Genomic DNA, 10,530 nt, shown 5'->3' on the forward strand with positions numbered 1-10,530 from the left:
GGCTGATAGGGAGGTAATTAGGTCCAGTTAATATGTGTTTCTCGAGTATAGCAGAAAGCGGATTGCGAATCGAAGACATTGTCAAAATAGTACTGAAAAGTAAAACTATAAATGTTAATGACTATTTTAAAATATTTGGTAAGATATAAAGTATGGACTTTAACTTTATAAATATTTACTCCCACTGTTTTGACATCTTTCACTACCCTCTAGTGAAAACGGGAAACTCCTTTCCTCAGTAGGTATGTAAGGTCCAATTAGCGAATTATGATCCCGAGTAATATCAGCCAATCACAATTCCTAAAAGGTAGTTTCCAATTGCATCACAATGCAACCCTCTACGTAAACTTTTGTCTCACGTTTGATTAGGACCCAATAATATGACGTCGTTCATCTTTACGTGTCAAGCCTTACCCATCGATGTTGAACCTTAATGGACGGTCGCCAAGAGTTCCCTCAATAATATGAGCCGAAGTCATGGGAGTTCCACGTAGTTCACATCACCATGTCAAATGGATGTCACAGCTTTCCGGTACTAAGGGCCCCCCCAATAATATGAGCCGAGCCCCGAGTACGGGTAGCGATTCGTCATGCACCCATTTGTCGATGGAAGACATGGAAATTATAAACAAATTTTTAATTACCCTTTTTGTGCTTGATATTAATTTGAATCTAATTCAAAACGAGGGTTTTTAATTTTGAAAGGTTTCATCATTAATTTTATTTAAAAGCTCGCCATGTTTGAGCGTATGTTTGCCGGATTCATGCAACTTGTTATTATCATAATAATAACGCACATACTCATTATTTATAACATATCATGCATATATTATAAACAGTAATCAAAATAAGGATGATCAATCGCCTCAATACTAATGGACCGTGCGAGCTAAACACGGTCCTAGGTCCAATCCTAGGGAAATGCATTGGATGCAAATGCAACTGTTACATTAGCTTCCAATATTTACATGTCTTCGATCTTCATAATCATCATGGCCCCATCTTCCAATCTTGATCATCCACTATAATAATATTTACAAATAAATATCCATGGCAAATAGGGGATATATCTCATGGGGTGGGAACGGGCCATAAACCAAGCCCACTTTATAAAATGATAATTTTTACTATCATTCAACACAAAATATCCTAGCATACACCTAGCAAATTGGGCTTGGGCTTTGATCATCCTTCATGCATAATATCACATATCATACACCATCAATTAATTATCACAATAATTAATTGATCCAATATTATATATCTTGATTCAATCACTAACCGCCACGATTATAAACTAAATTAACAAAGTATACAAACACCTTTGTCTACTTTCAAATTAATTTATTTATAACCGAATTTCTTGTAAATCACCATTTACTATAAATATTTAAAGTCCAACTTAAAATATTTATTTCATGAGAAAATATTTGCAACTTTTGTAATTTTAAACTTAAGGGCCCAAAAACTCATTTTTCACCAAAAACATTTTGGCCCATTTAAAATTACAAATGTGTTGGCCATCCAATGGCCCAACAACTCAAGGCCCATGACCCTTGATATTCCAAAACACTTTTGGAAACCCTAGCCGTCATTGCCATTGCCGGAGCTCCGTCGCCGGATTCCGGCAACAAATTTTTTTTTTATTTTTTATTAAAACATAGGGGTTTCGGGCAACCCTAGGGGCTGCCCTTGCTACTTGTTTCGGGCAGCCCTAGGTGCCCGAAATGGGCAGCAACTTGCTGCCAAAAAATGAAAAATTTTCGTCCATGTTCTTGTTGCAAAAACATTTCTCAAGCGGTTAGAAATCAATCTCAATATAATATCTTGTAGTTGCTACACAAAAACGTAACCTTAGCTCTGATACCACTTGAAAGGGATCGGTTACGGTGGCCGGAAACGCAACGGAAGCACAAAAATTTTCGATTTTAGCATATAAAATTCGGCCACCATGAGTTTGTGTAGGAAATACAATAAAACACCAAAATGACATTCATTGTGTGTTTAGAAATAGTTACCTATCAACCTCTTAAGGTTGATGATGGCTCCAACCAAGTTGTAAACAACTTGGCTCTTGAATTGAATGAAGATCTACAAGCTTCCTTGGACTCCTTTCTTTCCTTCAAATTAGTCCCACCACTTGCAAACTAGAACCCCTCTTATTTTGCACTAGAAAAATAAAAGGATTTTTCTAGGAGAAGTATATTTCTTCCTCAACACTTGAAGAGAAAAATTGAGAGAAAACTTGAGAGAGAATCACTTAAATTTCGGCCATGGAATCTTGGGAAGAAGGGGGAGACTTGCCTTGGTTGTAGGAAAAGGTGTTGTGTGTCCCAAGGGCATGCCATGCCTTGGATGTTGCAAAATTGTCTCCCAACCCTTCACCTCCCATGCATGCAATATTATATGGTTTTTAACTATTAAAAAACCATGGACTAATTTTAATTATCTCAAACATATTTGAGACTAATTAAATATTACTTGAATTTACTCAAGTCTACTAGTTAAATAATTTATTTAAATTGAGCTCTACAAGACTCAATTTGATTTAATTAATTCAACACTTGAATTAATTTAATTATTTGGACTCTACTAGGTCCACTAGTGTTTAATTATTCAACACTTGAATTAATTTAATTTAGTCCATAATAATGTTTATGAAAATCACAATTTTCAAATACATTATTTATTTGGTCAACTTTTAATTTAAGAACACATTCATAAATTAAAATTACATTTCTCTCATAGAAGTCATACTTCTATTTTTTTCCTTACGCTTATAAACTCATTTATAAGCCGTTCAACACATTGAACTATTTTACTTCTCAACGGGATCTAGAAAGCTAGTACTTGTGTGGCCCTCAATGGTTCACTGATACAACTAGCCGTGGGTTCACATCTCCATGTGATTCGGACTAAACATGTCCTTATTTGAGCATACCCCAATTGCTCCATTCTTATTTATCAACTCCTTGATAATAAGAATGTCAGAGTTCAAGTCTGATAGTACCCAACCAATCATGTTAAACGCCTAGCAGCATCGCTTACATGATTCCCTAGGTATCAAATGATAGTGCCTGCAAAAACCATTCAATTATGGTTAGTGTACAGTACGGTCCCTTCATCTCATATATCCCGACCGATTCGACAACTATTGGTATATCGAGAGTTGTCAATGAATCGATACTATGTGTCATGCCGTAGTTGCATCGATGGTGTAATCTATGAAACTCCTTTCATAATTACCACCATACTCTGATCAGAGATTTCACACTACATATACTTGAAAACATATAGGATATCCATACCCGAAGGTAAGCGGTGAATCCCAGACTACAATGCATCGACTCCTATATGTTTCGACAGAATACCCAACCTTGCCACCTGATGACCCCTTGAGAGTCGGTAAACAAGTCAAAGTGCAATGCTAGCACATAGAGTCTCAATGTTGTCTCGGGTCATAAAGACTAATGGTGTACAACCATAAACTAGGACGTTTCCACTCGATAAGTGAGAACCACTTGGAAAGTCCTTAATGGAGGGTTGTTCAGTGCACTCTACCAGGAGCACCTATCTGCATGCTTGGACATCACAATGTCCTCTACCAATGAAACATGGTACTCACATCGCAGATACTAGTCTCAAACTCGAGCGGCCTATATCCTTCTTAGCGGCGGCTGAATCGACTAGGAACTGTTTAGAATATACAGTATTCCAAATATGAGTTTCATGATACTCATCATATGAGCATCTCATATTCTTTCTACTATTTGTATATTCAAGGACTTTATCTACGCAACTAGCATGGGTATACAGATAAAGATGTGCCAAAACAATAATTTCAAATATAATTAAAATAAAGATCGTTTATACATAGAGTTTCATTGTGAACATTCGGCCAACACTTGGCTCAACGGGCACCTACCCTAACACATCAGACCGAGTGTTTCTCCTTGGGACGCTCCGGTACTATTTGTTAGAAAGAAAGATGGTTCTATGAGGCTCTGTATAGATTACCGACAACTGAACAAGGCTACGGTAAAGAATAAATACCCTTTACCTCGTATAGATGATTTATTTGATCAGTTTCAGGGTTCCTCTATTTATTCCAAGATCGATATGAGATCTGAATATCATCAGTTACGAATTAGAGATTCTGATATATTGAAAACAGCGTTCAGAACCAGGTATGGACATTAGGAGTTTATTGTCATGCCGTTCGTTTTAACTAATGCTCCAGCTGTATTTATGGGTCTGATGAACCGTGTCTTTCAGAAATATTTAGATGATTTCGTGATTACATTTATCGATAATATTTTGATATATTCAAAGAATTTGATTGAGCATGCTGAGCATTTGAGAACTGTGTTGCAAATTCTTAGAGATGAGAAATTGTATGCAAAACTGTCGAAATGTGAATTCTGGTTGAGACAGGTTGTATTTTTGGGTCAAATCATATCCGGAGATGGTATATCAGTGGATCCTAGCAAGGTTGAAGCCGTGATTTCTTGGCCGAGACCGACATCTGTGCCAGAGATTCTCAATTTTATGGGTTTGGCAGGATACTATCAACGATTCATCAAAGATTTCTCCAGTATTGCGAAGCCGATTACACAGCTGACTCAGAAGAATGCTCCGTTTGTGTGGTCTGAAGATTGTGAGTCCAGTTTCCTTGAACTGAAGAAGAGACTGACCAGTCCACTGATACTGAATATCCCCTCAGATACTGGTAATTTCGTTGTGTACTGTGATGCTTCTCACAGAGGACTGGGTTGTGTTTTGATGCAACGAGGTCATATTATTGCTTATGCCTCACGACAACTGAAGACACACGAGACTCGCTACCCAATTCATGATCTTGAATTGGCAGCGATTTTATTTGCTTTGAAGATATGGCGACATTACCTCTACGGTGAGAAGTTTGAGATTTATTCTGATCATAAAAGCATGAAATATATGTTTTCACAGTCTGAGTAGAATATGATACAGCGAAGATGGCTTGATTTATTAAAGGATCTCGATTGTGAAATCAAATACTATCCCGGAAAGTCTAATGTCGCAGCTGATGCATTAAGTAGTAAGGTATGTTCTTTATCTTTATCGACTATTGGTGTTTCAAGTTTGATAGAAGATTGTTGTTTTTCGGGATTAATATTTGAGACAGATCGTAGACCATTGCAATTATATGCTGTTCAAGTTGAACCAGAGTTGATTGTGAAAGTTAAAGAAGCACATAAAAGTGATCAGAATATTCAGAAGTCAGTTGAAATGGTTAGACCAGGGCATCAGTCTGAATATCAGGTTCATGATCTTGTGTTATATGTGAATAACCGTCTTTTGGTGCCAGATATTTCAGATTTGAAACGACAGATATTAACAGAAGCACCTTGTAGTCGGTTTAGTATTCATCCTGGTGGCAGAAATATGTACAATGATCTGAAGAAACAGTTTTGGTGGAAACAGATGAAGTCAGACATTGCATAGTTTGTGTCTAGATGTTTGAATTGCCAACAGGTGAAAGCAGAAAGGAAGAAACCCGGGGGTTTACTGCAGAGTTTATCCATACCCGAATGGAAATGAGATCACAATTCTATGATTTCGTTACGAAACTACCACCTTCTTTCCGAGGCTGTGATGTGATTTGGGTCGTGATTGACAGATTGACCAAATCAGCATGCTTTATTCCGTACAGAATGACGTACAGATATGATCAGATGGCAGAGATATATATCTGAGAGGTGGTCAGATTACATGGTGTGCCAAAGTCTATCGTATCAGATCGTGATCCGCGATTTACTTCGCACTTCTGGCAGAGTTTACAGCAGGATCTAGGTACGAAGTTACATTTGAGTACCGCATACCATCCACAGACCGACGGACAGTCAGAGCGGACTATCCAGACATTGGAGGATATGCTTAGAGCTGTAGTGCTAGATTTTGGCACTAGTTGGCAAGATTCATTACCTCTTTGCGAATTCTCGTACAACAATAGTTATCAGAAGAGCATCTGTAGTGACCCGTTCCAGGATCACCTACTAAGCAAGAACTTAAGCATGCACTTTACTTAATAACAGTAATCAGAGATAACAGCGGAAATAGTCAACAAACTATAAATGTACAATCCAATCGAAGTCTATAATAACTCAACTAAAAATACAAGTACAACCATATCGAATAGAACAATACCGAAACTAAACCAACCAGCTACTCAACGTCCTCCTCCTGCTCCTCCTGAGCTGTCCAACCTGAGGCCTGCCCCGTGGGAATGGGGTGTCCAAGAATAAACAAAACCGAGGACGTGAGCGATAAGAACGCCCAGTACAAAAGTATGAGTATACAGACCTATATGAAATGCACATGCTATGATCATGATACCGGGGTAGTCAAGAAACAGGAGTCACAAAGGAACGGATCTCAACAATGCTCAGTCTAGAGGCGCCAAGTGGATAGTGCCGCGCGGTACACCTCTGGGTCACTGCATCCACTACAAGACAGACGTGGACCTAAAATGTCCCGGACCACCGAAGCCCTCCCGACCCGTCGGCCACTGTGTACTCTCGGTGTCCATGCGTCCACAAGACAGGGCTGAGCGGCCCCAAGATATAGCTTATCTCGAAAGAGATACAGCTCAACAGCAAAGGATATCTCAAAGGAGATACGGCTCAACATGAAATGCAATATGCATCATAACTCGTGACATAATAGCATGCATCATATGACATATAACAATGCAACAGATAATCATGCAACACATATATGAATGTATACTCAACCAGGATATCTCGGATAGTACTTTCGTACCTCTATCACTGCAATCCTAATCCACTGGAACCACCAGACAACAGGTCTAATCCAAGCCTATTCATCAAAAGCATACCCAATGAACAATACTACCATGCTCGGCTAGCAAAACCAGTATTCCCTAGTACTACCCAAGGTTTAGGGTTTACCTTCGTCCGACGACAGCCCTTTGATGCCGCTAGCTCCCAACTAGAGCACAGCTCTGCTACAAGACCAGCAGCTCCCCGCTAGTGCCCAAATCTCGGAAATAAGACTAGAACCTGTCAGAAACGACTGAAATGCTATGGAACTCTCTGAATTGGCGAGTCAAAATGAGGAAATCCGACCACTATTTATAGGCCATGTTCGGATCGTCCGAACCCTCTTCGGAACGTCCGAACTCTTACGTGTCCATCGGCTCTTGACAGCTCATGTTCGGATCCACCGAACATACACTTCGGACCGTCCGAACTTGCACGTGTCCAGCTGCTCTTGACACCTCATGATTGGATCCACCGAACTCACTTCGGACCTTCCGAACACTTCGTTGCTACCGAACCATCTTCGGACCTTCCGATCATGATTAATCACCATTAATCCGTTAATTACCCAATTTGGAATTCGGGCTACTACATTCTCCCCCTCTTGAAAAGATTTCGTCCTCGAAATCAGGCTTAGAGGATGAACAAAACGAAATAACAAACATTGTTATTACATCTCAATTGTTGCTAAACACAACTGATATTTGGGTTACAACTGAAAAACATACATACATCCATAGTACAACTACAGTACTACTCAAAAGAGCTCTGGATGCTCTGAACGCATACGATTATCTAACCGGAGGAAAACCAGGAATCTCATCTGCAGCCTGATCCTGGTTCAGCGCAAAAACCTGACCTTGGGCACGAGGTCGAAGATTCGAACTACCCACTGCCTGACCTTACCTCCTCTGCTGAACAGTCGTCTGGGATCCGGAACCAGATCCTGCTCCACCTCGCAGCTGAGGACAATTCTTCTTGAGATGACCCATCTCTCCGCACTGAAAACAAGCTCCCGCTGCTAATCGGCATTGCTCCGATGGATGGTTCTTCCCACAATGCACACAAGCATCCTTCTTCTCACCAAAGCGAACAACACCGCTAGATCGAGATCCAGATCCAGAAGAAGAAGAACCGGACTTCTTGAAAGACTGAGGTCGAGGACTCAAAGTACTCGGAGATCTAGAAGAAAACATAGCCCTACCACGCTGGAGACTGATCTCTGCCTGGCGACACCGGTTCACTAACCCATCATAGGAAGTAGGATTATCACAGACAGTGACTCGATCAAAGATCTCCTGGTTAAGGCCCTGAAGGAAATGATCGTACTTGGCTTCAGAACTGCCACTGATATGAGGAGCGAAGGGTAATAACTCAAAGAATTTCTGCTGATACTCATCAACAGACATACTCCCCTGCTTCAGGTTCAAGAGCTCAATCGTCTTGGCCTGACGAAGGGCTGGAGGAAAGTACAGCTGCATGAACGCTGCACGGAAATCAACCCACGTCGCTCTACCCTGCGACTGAACTATCGGCGCAGAAGTCGATCGCCACCACCTGCGAGCACGGCCCTCAAGAAGAAAACTAAGGGTCTCTATCTTCTGCTCATCGGTGCACTGGAATGCACGAAAACAACTCTCCATGCGCTCTATCCAATCCTCCGCATCATCGGGAGTCTCACCGCCAACTAAAGGCTTAGGCCCCATCTGCATGAAACGATGCATATCGAAACGCCTAGGACCATCCCGACGATGACGATGCTCACGATTACGATGACGCCTACTACCGTCCTGATCGCCCCAACGACCTACACTCCCCTGACTACTCTCGTCATCAAAATGGTCAGCCATCGCTACAAGATAGAATAGGGAAAATAGTAAAATGGTCAACGGAAATCCCAAAACAGAATTCTATATCCCAAAATCGTATGCATGCTCTGATACCATAAATGTAGTGACCCGTTCCAGGATCACCTACTAAGCAAGAACTTAAGCATGCACTTTACTTAATAACAGTAATCAGAGATAACAGCGGAAATAGTCAACAAACTATAAATGTACAATCCAATCGAAGTCTATAATAACTCAACTAAAAATACAAGTACAACCATATCGAATAGAACAATACCGAAAACTAAACCAACCAGCTACTCAACGTCCTCCTCCTGCTCCTCCTGAGCTGTCCAACCTGAGGCCTGCCCCGTGGGAATGGGGTGTCCAAGAATAAACAAAACCGAGGACGTGAGCGATAAGAACGCCCAGTACAAAAGTATGAGTATACAGACCTATATGAAATGCACATGCTATGATCATGATACCGGGGTAGTCAAGAAACAGGAGTCACAAAGGAACGGATCTCAACAATGCTCAGTCTAGAGGCGCCAAGTGGATAGTGCCGCGCGGTACACCTCTGGGTCACTGCATCCACTACAAGACAGACGTGGACCTAAAATGTCCCGGACCACCGAAGCCCTCCCGACCCGTCGGCCACTGTGTACTCTCGGTGTCCATGCGTCCACAAGACAGGGCTGAGCGGCCCCAAGATATAGCTTATCTCGAAAGAGATACAGCTCAACAGCAAAGGATATCTCAAAGGAGATACGGCTCAACATGAAATGCAATATGCATCATAACTCGTGACATAATAGCATGCATCATATGACATATAACAATGCAACAGATAATCATGCAACACATATATGAATGTATACTCAACCAGGATATCTCGGATAGTACTTTCGTACCTCTATCACTGCAATCCTAATCCACTGGAACCACCAGACAACAGGTCTAATCCAAGCCTATTCATCAAAAGCATACCCAATGAACAATACTACCATGCTCGGCTAGCAAAACCAGTATTCCCTAGTACTACCCAAGGTTTAGGGTTTACCTTCGTCCGACGACAGCCCTTTGATGCCGCTAGCTCCCAACTAGAGCACAGCTCTGCTACAAGACCAGCAGCTCCCCGCTAGTGCCCAAATCTCGGAAATAAGACTAGAACCTGTCAGAAACGACTGAAATGCTATGGAACTCTCTGAATTGGCGAGTCAAAATGAGGAAATCCGACCACTATTTATAGGCCATGTTCGGATCGTCCGAACCCTCTTCGGAACGTCCGAACTCTTACGTGTCCATCGGCTCTTGACAGCTCATGTTCGGATCCACCGAACATACACTTCGGACCGTCCGAACTTGCACGTGTCCAGCTGCTCTTGACACCTCATGATTGGATCCACCGAACTCACTTCGGACCTTCCGAACACTTCGTTGCTACCGAACCATCTTCGGACCTTCCGATCATGATTAATCACCATTAATCCGTTAATTACCCAATTTGGAATTCGGGCTACTACATTCTCCCCCTCTTGAAAAGATTTCGTCCTCGAAATCAGGCTTAGAGGATGAACAAAACGAAATAACAACATTGTTATTACATCTCAATTGTTGCTAAACACAACTGATATTTGGGTTACAACTGAAAAACATACATACATCCATAGTACAACTACAGTACTACTCAAAAGAGCTCTGGATGCTCTGAACGCATACGATTATCTAACCGGAGGAAAACCAGGAATCTCATCTGCAGCCTGATCCTGGTTCAGCGCAAAAACCTGACCTTGGGCACGAGGTCGAAGATTCGAACTACCCACTGCCTGACCTTACCTCCTCTGCTGAACAGTCGTCTGGGATCCGGAACCAGATCC

Source organism: Primulina eburnea, chromosome 16 (assembly GCF_022965805.1).
Source record: "Primulina eburnea isolate SZY01 chromosome 16, ASM2296580v1, whole genome shotgun sequence".
Classification (NCBI taxonomy): domain Eukaryota; kingdom Viridiplantae; phylum Streptophyta; class Magnoliopsida; order Lamiales; family Gesneriaceae; genus Primulina; species Primulina eburnea.